Source organism: Diprion similis, chromosome 4, assembly GCF_021155765.1.
Source record: "Diprion similis isolate iyDipSimi1 chromosome 4, iyDipSimi1.1, whole genome shotgun sequence".
NCBI classification, from domain to species: Eukaryota; Metazoa; Arthropoda; class Insecta; order Hymenoptera; family Diprionidae; genus Diprion; species Diprion similis.
In genome coordinates this window covers 14,549,964-14,559,334 of record NC_060108.1, presented here as the reverse complement: position 1 = coordinate 14,559,334, position 9,371 = coordinate 14,549,964, and positions in this window count along the sequence as shown.

The window sequence follows — 9,371 nt, the reverse complement described above, 5'->3', positions numbered from 1 at the left end:
AAGGAAATTGATGAGAATACAGTCCCGCGAGTGTGGACCTCAGGATAGTTCGAGGATTCCAATAAAATATTCTTTACTAGGAATAATTTTCGCTCATGGCCGCAGTAAAATCCCAATCGGTTGATCGATCGATCTATCTATCTATTTATCTACTTATCTAACTACCCAATAGAAACGCGTGTGTGGTCTGCACATAGTTATATAGTTTCTACATCTACTAGAGATTCTTTGAACGATTTCTTGATTGGGGTTCGTATTGGTCGTTGAGTGCGAGAAGTCCGAATCCTGAAGAACGTTGCGTCCGAGGACGAAGACGAGGACAAGGACGACTGACGAAGGGTCACGTTGGTTCTCTTGTCCCGCCGGGCAAGAAGCGGCGGAGAGGATGGCGAGAGAGTGAGAGAGAGAAAAGGAGGGATAGTGTGGCTAGTGATTGGATTACAGTCGGGCAGTCCCCGCGGACTCGCCAAATGACCGGGACAAATTGCCCCTTGCCTTCGGGAATACTTATACTCGTATACCGTCGATCGGACTCTTCACCCAGCTACCCCCCGATCCCCGATACTCTCTCCCCGCATCACGCAGCAGCGACATCATCGCCAGGGTTTGCGTATACATGTAATAATAAGGCAGGTGCACCATATACACCTGCAAAGTGGATGTCGATCGTAATTGACGGATGCAACCTCGGCCGATTAGCCGCTCCGAATTGACCAACCAAACTAGCTGCTATAAAGTTTTCCCATTCAGCAAGGATTCACTGCAGTTATATCCCTCACCCGTAAGCTGTAGTGGCGATACTTTATGGGACAGTTTAGATTAGGTCTCGCGCTGCGGGTGGCTGTACTCTTATTTTTTGTCCACGTTTTTTTCCTACGTTTATATTCCTTTTTTTGGCGTGTCTCTGATGCATCAGACGGTATGGAACTGAATCCTCGCATCTGCCACACTTCACTCGTTGAAGGGCTATTGTCTCTGCGCACCCTGAAACAAACTACCGCAAACCTTTTTCATCACCCAGTGACGACCCTGCATGCGATGTCCTACAGGATATCTATAAATAAACCTATACGATTTCCAATTTTATCTACATGATGAAGAAAAAATTATTCTTGTTCTATCGAACGACACCGTTCATCCGATGTGTCAATCATTTCTTCAAAAACTTCATACGTGGGTGAAAGTAAAAAACCAATGCTCTCAATAAAAAGTATAATTTCAGATATTCGTTCATCTTTACATACCTATACCTACACAATATACGTATGACATAGAAATACCAGCAGCGATCGCCGATTAGTGGGGTCATTAGCGGCGGAAGGCGAAAGAAGTATTATTATACCTGCAGAGCGCGGGGAGCCCGTTATCTCTGCGGTCAATTAGACGCGTAAAGAATCGTCCCCGTTCCCCGCGTTCCCATTCCCATTCCGAATCCCATTCTCATCCCTGGGGTTCCTCCCGACTGCCGGGGACAAGGAGGGCAGAGCTTTCTTTGTCCGGCATGCTGGCCGCCCGCCACGCAGGCAGCTACCCTTAAGTTACTCTGTACGGAAGAGTCCGCGCCGAAACGACCGCCCGGTGTAAATGGGACGACATAAGACGGAGAACAGGCGAGTGGCGGCCCAGCCGTCCTGTTTACTACTGCCAACGGTACGGACGTACACAGACATACACCGGCGACGATTCGGTACGATTCGCATCTTCGATACCCTCGCCTTCCGATCAGATGGACAGATACACCGTCCGTTCTTTCCTTCTTTCCTCTTCTTTCCTTCTTTCCTTATTTCCCCCCTGCCGCGTCCGCTTCGGACGTTTCCGGAATAGTGATATCACCCCATCCGGCGTCGAGTTTCTCTAATTTTTCCCTGGGAATCAACGTCCTACTCTACCCGGGTTCGGTGGTAAGGTTACATGTAAGATTTCTTGAACTGAGATTGGATTTGACCAAAATTCAGATTATTCAAATACGCTTATGCACATAAGCGACTGTCGCTACATTTTTCTGGCAATTTATTCCACAAAACGTATTCTCAGTGCTTGGTTAGTTGTTGAGAATAAAACCATGGCTAAATTACTTTTGCTGTAATTTGTTGTTAGGTGTGAAATAACGCTTGATACCTGACGACTATTCAATACGATATTTCACCCAAAATACAATCGGAGACGTGTCAATGACGTCGAACTCGGACTTCCGCAAATACTTCACAGGCACGTGTTACAATATATTAGGAAAGCTTGAGGATATAAACTTTATCTCTATTTCAAGCCAGACATTTGGAATCAAGAAATCATTTCGTCAAACGTGTTTAAAAATAGTTTTATCATTGCCGAGAATCACTTGTACAATGGCTGAAATTCAATTTCCCGTGTATCTACCGATTATACCTACGAAGCAACATGCATAGTGTGAAAACACGAAAATCGTGTGCACGATATAATTTATACGACTGAATGCCGGGCGGGGGGGGGGGGGATGATCATCGTTATCCAATCAATAGGGCACGAGCGAGCAAACTTCAGGCAATTAAGCTTCTGTTTTTTCCTCTCCCGAGAAGCGTCGCTATAGCAAAGGGGAGGAAGGATTTAGTGCTGTTTAACCCCGGGAAAGTTCTTCGATAAATAAAGAGCTCGCTGTGGGTCGGGAAGGCGAGGTGGAAACGCGGGGGGGTTTGTTGTCCCAACAGAGGCGATCTGATTGCCAGTTAGTGAAGTCAAGTTAGCGCCGCTTCCGAACTAACGGCCGCTCTGTCCGCCCCCGCCTCGGAGACGAGTACTAGGTTGAAGACGGGGGGTCAGGGGCGGGGGTGGACGAGCCCGGCTGATTAGTGGCCGCGGACAATCGCCCACTGATTTCTAGGGATATTCAATCCCGGCGAGATCTCGATCCGGCGCCATTTTCTCGCTAGTCGAATTCTCCTCGTGATTTTCCAGCCTCGAGTTATTAATCAGTAACGCGTCGTTTCTTCGGTGTCCAGCTCATCTTCCTCGGTTCCTGCAGCACTTTTCTTCGGCCATCAACAAACCATGAATCCTGCAGGCGTTGAGCATCTCGCGTCCCGCGTTAAGCGTTATTGGTTCCAGAATCGCTGGCGCCATTTGTCTCAGGGATTGTTACACGATTCTTTTGGGCCCCAGGATCCCAGAGGTGCATCATCTAATTGTCCCGCTAACGACCAGCGCCTCCAGTATAGAAGAAGCTAAAATGGATCGTCGATCGGAGAGCGAACGGTTCGGGGTGCCACGGTAGTGTCGCCCCCGCAAGGAACGCGGGAACAATCTATCAGTTTATGAAATATATGAGATGGGCAGGCCGAGGGTGGTAAATCCCCGCACGGAATCGCTGGATCGAGATCACGGGGATCGGCTTGGGGACTTTATATATACTCTCGCTTGCTGCACGCGTGCCCGTATAACTGTATACCATGTTATATCGTACACGCGCGATAGGCTTTGCCGTATAAACTTACGGATCGTAGTATTATATAGTTTCGGACGGGTTTAATACGGCAGGAGTCAATCCGCTCCAATCCGCCACTAACTCATAACCACTCTACCTCCGTCTCCCCCAATTGCAAGGGCTATATGTACGTGAGATAGACGACCACGTCGATTACTTTACGTCGGAGAAACTATAGAAGCAAAAAGCCGAGAGTGTCACTCAGTCTTATTATAGAAATATTGCAAGGGGACTGATGTACATACATCATAGTACGGTTCGTAATGGAAAAGAAATTTTCGAATAATAATAAGCGTTGAAGTTCCTATTATAGGGACGCCTGATGATAGGCAAATCAAGGTACGAGTTCACTCTGAGCAGTTCCGCTGCTCTTTTGTTAGCACGCGGCTGATCTCGCTCAGGCGAAACTCGCAGCTGCTGACAATCAGAGTCGATTTGTACCCTGATTTGCCTATAATTAGGGGACTCTATAGGCGAGTTACGGAAATAACCCGGGATATCTTCATAACTTTGACCCCGGATTGTTCAGTCAGGACGAATGAAAACGGATTACACCTAGAGGGTACATCCGCTGGTTCGATGCCAATGGATAGCTGTGCGCACTCCTGCAGGTCCTCGTCATCCTCAAACCAGGACTACGTGGATTACAGCGTACCTAAACCTCGAGCACGATTCCCCGGACGAACGTGCACTGGTGTCGGTGACTCGGAGCGCGTTCTCGGACAAAAGCGCAGCGCTACTTACTTCACTTGGGTTCGATGTATTGTCGCTCGTCAGGCTCGGCTTTATTGTCGTCGCCATGACGGCCCACTTGATCACGATCCGGCCGACACTTGAAGATCTCTGGATAGCCCCGCGAGTGCGATAAGACTCAGATGCTCTGCGATCGCCCCGCGGCTATTCCACCCGTCGCTAAACACCACCGTGTACACTTGTATCCACCTATACGTATGGAAGGAAAGACATTATTATTTGGTCGAATGCAGGTAAAACTGCAGAGTATAGTGTAAATATGGAACAGTGTGTGAAAAGTCGATATAACCCATCAGAAATGTAGAATGTTGAGGGTGGATTCAAAACTAAATATTCGTATTTTTGCCGTACTATGTACTCTATATCGTAGGATACTTCCCTGCAGCGTGACTGAGCTCTTTATTCATTTCCGTTTTTTTCTGTTTACCGATGGAGCTGGTGTACTTGGTGACATTCCGAATTTCCCGAGACATGAGGTCAAGTATAGGCGGAACTATGTATGATGGACTGACTACAGCTTCCATACAGCTCGATCTAATTCTCAAGTATTTAAGTTGTGCAAAGAGTGTTCAAGCTCGGTGTTCTAGTTATAACAAGATGCCGAGAAAAATGTGCATTCTTTGTGAATGAATTTATACTACAGTCTATACAGGAACTAAATACAGTTCAGTAGATCGTTTTCATTGATTTCAATCTTTGAGATTTAAAGTTTAGGACTAAACTTCAACTTCAATTACATTTAATAAAAAGTAGCAGCATACGAGTACCTAGATACTCTCGACTCACCGTCGTGAACCCGAGTTCATTGTCAGTAATGAATCTGTACATATCTTAATCGTAAGAAATAACCTGCAGAAACTAAAGTGTATCCAAAAGAGGACAATAAAATACTTGTTCAACCAAATATTATACTACCTATGCATTATTATTCCCTACAAGTCGTTTACCAATAATCCTGCACAATGCATTTCTATAATCATCTTTCATTCACCAAAAACCAAAACTACAATCATGCTGTGTTGGCAACGTGTTTCATACTTTATATACCACCTCCCCCTGTAAGAGGGTCTTATGTATATATATATACATACCTCGCACGACAGACAAAAACACCTACACAAGCACAGCTAGATATAGATGAGAGGGTGTACCTGGAGGGTTAGCGGGGTATCCATCCGATCATTGTCGCGGTAACAAGCCGTCTATTGACAGGTCGTCGGCAGGGTGCGTGAACGGGGGTTGTGCAGGGTGGCGACGGAGGCCACATACTAATGGGACATTACCTTAACGCGGTCCGGCCGTCCCGACTCTCATTCGGTTAGTTACTCCTCGGGGATGCCGTCGGTCGGTGCGGTCGGCGCGGACGGACCCGCCCTGGTTGCCTCATCCCCAATTCAGCCTGGAGCCTGGAGCCCTCGCATCGCCCTCGCTCTGCAGCCCGCGGGAGAGACGCGATGAATCGGAATCCGATGCCCTCGACGACCGGACATTATCGCGCTGTATTTTTAACCTCGAGAAACGATCCCCGGGGACCCGACACGGGACCCAGACCGCAACTTGATTCGCACAGCCGCGTTGCTGTGCCACGATCACTGTTTGCCCTGCACCGTAGACCGACCTCACCCGATAATCCTACGGCTACCGGGTACCGGTCTTCCCGATGTGTTGTATACTTATATATGTACACGTTATACCTACTTGTGCACCTTATACTTTATACAACAGTGTAATAATATGCAGACGGTTCATCAGAATCCGTCTGTAACTCCATCCTCTTGATATCTCGGTTTTTGCACGTTACACGTAGTGTACGACGCGTAATATAATGTACGTTCTACACGGAGGTATCACAGTATGGCTGGACATTGTATAGGTACTCGGTGAAACAAAGACATGAAATTAATACTAAGTATTGCGAGATCGTTATTATTATTTTTTTTCTCGTGAATTTTTAATAATTTTTAGTCTAACGATACGTTCTTATAAATGAACAAATTCGAAAGAAAAAACCTAGTCTTTTACTCCGACTGAATTCATCGTCAAATATTTATTGTATTTTGGGTCGGTGTCAAATTTGGAAGAGTCAATACATCGAATTGCCGATATATTGAAATTTCAAGCATGGAAAAATAAAGTAACAAAAGATTTTGAATAACTCATCTTTTGTTATTTAATTCTCGCAAGTTTGAAATTTCGATATATTGACCATTCGAAATGTTCATCCTTCCAAGTTTTGACCCCCACCCCCGTATTTTGTATTTTTTATTGACAAATTACTGCATTGAAAATAACCTTTCAAACCACACTGCAATCAAAATTTCTCTACAGCTGGAGTTTAGAAAATGTCTTAAACTGGCGTCAAAGGAACTCAGAAAGTACAGAAAAAAAAATCTCATCTAATTTCAAAATGTTAGAACTATGAGAAAAATCGATGTTCATCAATGAAAAGTTTCGATACTTATATAAGGATAAATTATAGTTTGTGTTAAAAATATCCATATAGAACGCAAAAACAATTAAATACTCGAGAGCATTTTTTTCCTTGCAATTTAACCATGTGTCGAATAAATATAACAATATTATACCGAATGGGGTAAAAAAAAAAAAAAACTGAGCTGTTAATTAGCGCTACACTATAAGCTGACGGTAACCTGCGATAGATTATACGTCGAACATGGAACGCGTGATTAAATTGACATGAAAATCTCTAGTCCCTATACATGTAATATATACATATACATGCACACACGCAGAGCTGTAATCGCAGACGATTGCTATACCTTGAGAATTAGATACGATAAAGAACGAGGGGTGCGATTGCGGGAGTGTTAATACACCGGCACACAGATACCAAATGCCAAGCAGGATGAGGGGGCGCGAATATCGGAGTGTATTGTATAATTGCTCGACGGAGCTATAAGGCTATAAGGCTATAAGGCTATAAGGCTATAAGGCTATAAGGCCATGAGGCTGCGGCGGGGGAGAAATATCGAATATAAGGAGGGAAGTCGAAAGGCGGGGAAATTCACGGGAGGGAGAATCGAGGGCGGGTTAAGAAGATATTTTGGGGTCGACTTAATTAATATTTAAGGCTACCCAGGACTTTAAGCTGCCATTAATTCACGTCAACGTCTTCCTATCGCGTAGTGAGCGCCGTAACGCGGTGACTTGCATCCTTGTTGCCAAAGTGAGATAAGTGGTTGCCACGCTGCTTAAGTTCCCCCGGTTGCTTCTGATTCTACTCAACCATACACTCGTACTTAGCTCGTTATCTATACGCCCACGCGATACATCCACTGGTGTACAATGTATTGAAGTTATGCGTTGATACATGCCGCCATGTGATCAACGTCACTGGCATCAATTAATCTAAATCAAGTCTCGCGGTATTAATGTACAATAAATTTTGCGCATTCGAGAAGCTGAGGAGCGAGAAGAAGAGAGCCGGTGATCTCGTGATCCTGGAGCTGCACGGTCCACGGGGTCGACGGGGATGGTGGAAGGAGGAAAAAAGTTTATATCCGGCAAGAAACGCGGGCGCGTTCCAAAATTGAAATTTATAATCCGTAAAAACAATTACGGTCCCCGCGGCGTGGCTGCCCGCTCAACAAAAACGGCTAATATCTCTGGTTTGATTTACACCGAGAGGCGCCGGACCGCGTCGCGGCGCGTCGCGCGGATACGAGGGGGGCCCTCGACCCCCGTCCGGGCAGCAGACACATATTAAATATATAGAATGTCAAAGATTTAGCAGGAGACAACAGGCCTCGTCCCACGAATCCTACGGGAGCAACTCCGCATCGGCTATATACCCGAATTCAATAAATTGACCGCCATAAATCCTCCGAACGTCTCCGATGTCCGAAACTATGTGTAGGAGGTATAACGTATATAATATAGGCATAGGCACTGTCTATATGTATACTGAAACACTGTACGGATATATACATATACTGCAGGGTTAGCAAGTTAATTATTATTTTTTTTTTTTTCGAACTTTAAACTGCGGAAAGCTATGCAGTTTACAAGTGCGGCAACTCATTGGTATATATATATTACTTCAAATTATTTTCTGAACACATCTAGAGATGATTTAGAGGTAGTTTTGAAGAGTAACAATGTACTTTATGTATAATGTTATAAGGGAACAGGACCAATTGGTTTAAAAAATTTACGTTCAACGAATTGAAAAAAATTGTCGCGAAAATCGAAATTTGAAAATATTTCTTGTATTTTTACCGCTGCCATACTAGACTAATATATATCACGCACAGCTCGAAGGTGGAAGAATTAATATGAGCGGTTTTTTCACTCCCCTTAGAGTGGTTTCTTTGATCGGGAAGAAAGATTTCGACGACGACGTGCGGCGTCTCGCTTACTCCCCGACGGCATAAATGTGGGGCAATAAAACTGGCCTGCGGGCAGTTCTGTCCACCGGTGGCGATCGCCTTATTGCATGTAAAACATTTATGCCTTGTGGATATTGCAGGCGTGGATATCCCCCGTTATATATATCTGCATGCGGCCAATCTTGTTATTGAACCTGCATATATCCGGGTGCTCTGGCATTGTGTCGTCTTATCACACGCCGTAAAAAATCGATCTATGCAAGTCTCTCGCATCACACCCAGCTGATAACAGCAATAATATCGGAACAAACTCATATATAGGCAGGTATATACCACCGTCTATATTGTATTAAAGTTTAATTCAAAGGAGTTGCAGCGGTCCGATTTTGCCGTACTAACGAGCCTTGTTCCTGCAGGAGCTGTATTTGCGGATCGCATAACAGGCTTCGTACACAAGCCTACATCCTCTGAATGTATCGCCTTTCTACAAGCACACTCCGCGGGTTACACTTCTCTCTCTCTCACTCTCTCTCTGCCAGGAGGGGGGTGGGGGTGGAAACAAGAGGGTGTCGCTCTCGCGTCACACGGCGGGTCGCGGGTGGCGTGACATTCAACAGTTGAGCTGGACCGGTTCTCGCGCTAACGGGCGGCCGATGTTGACGGGTGACGACCGGATTAGCGTCGTTACCGGGACGCCGGGTTCACCCCCGACCTCTTGTTACCCCGTATACACGCCGAGAATTCGATTCACTTTGTGCGCCCGTCGCGCCAATGCCCAGATCTCTATACGTGCCCCTCGGCGTTCGCCGTCC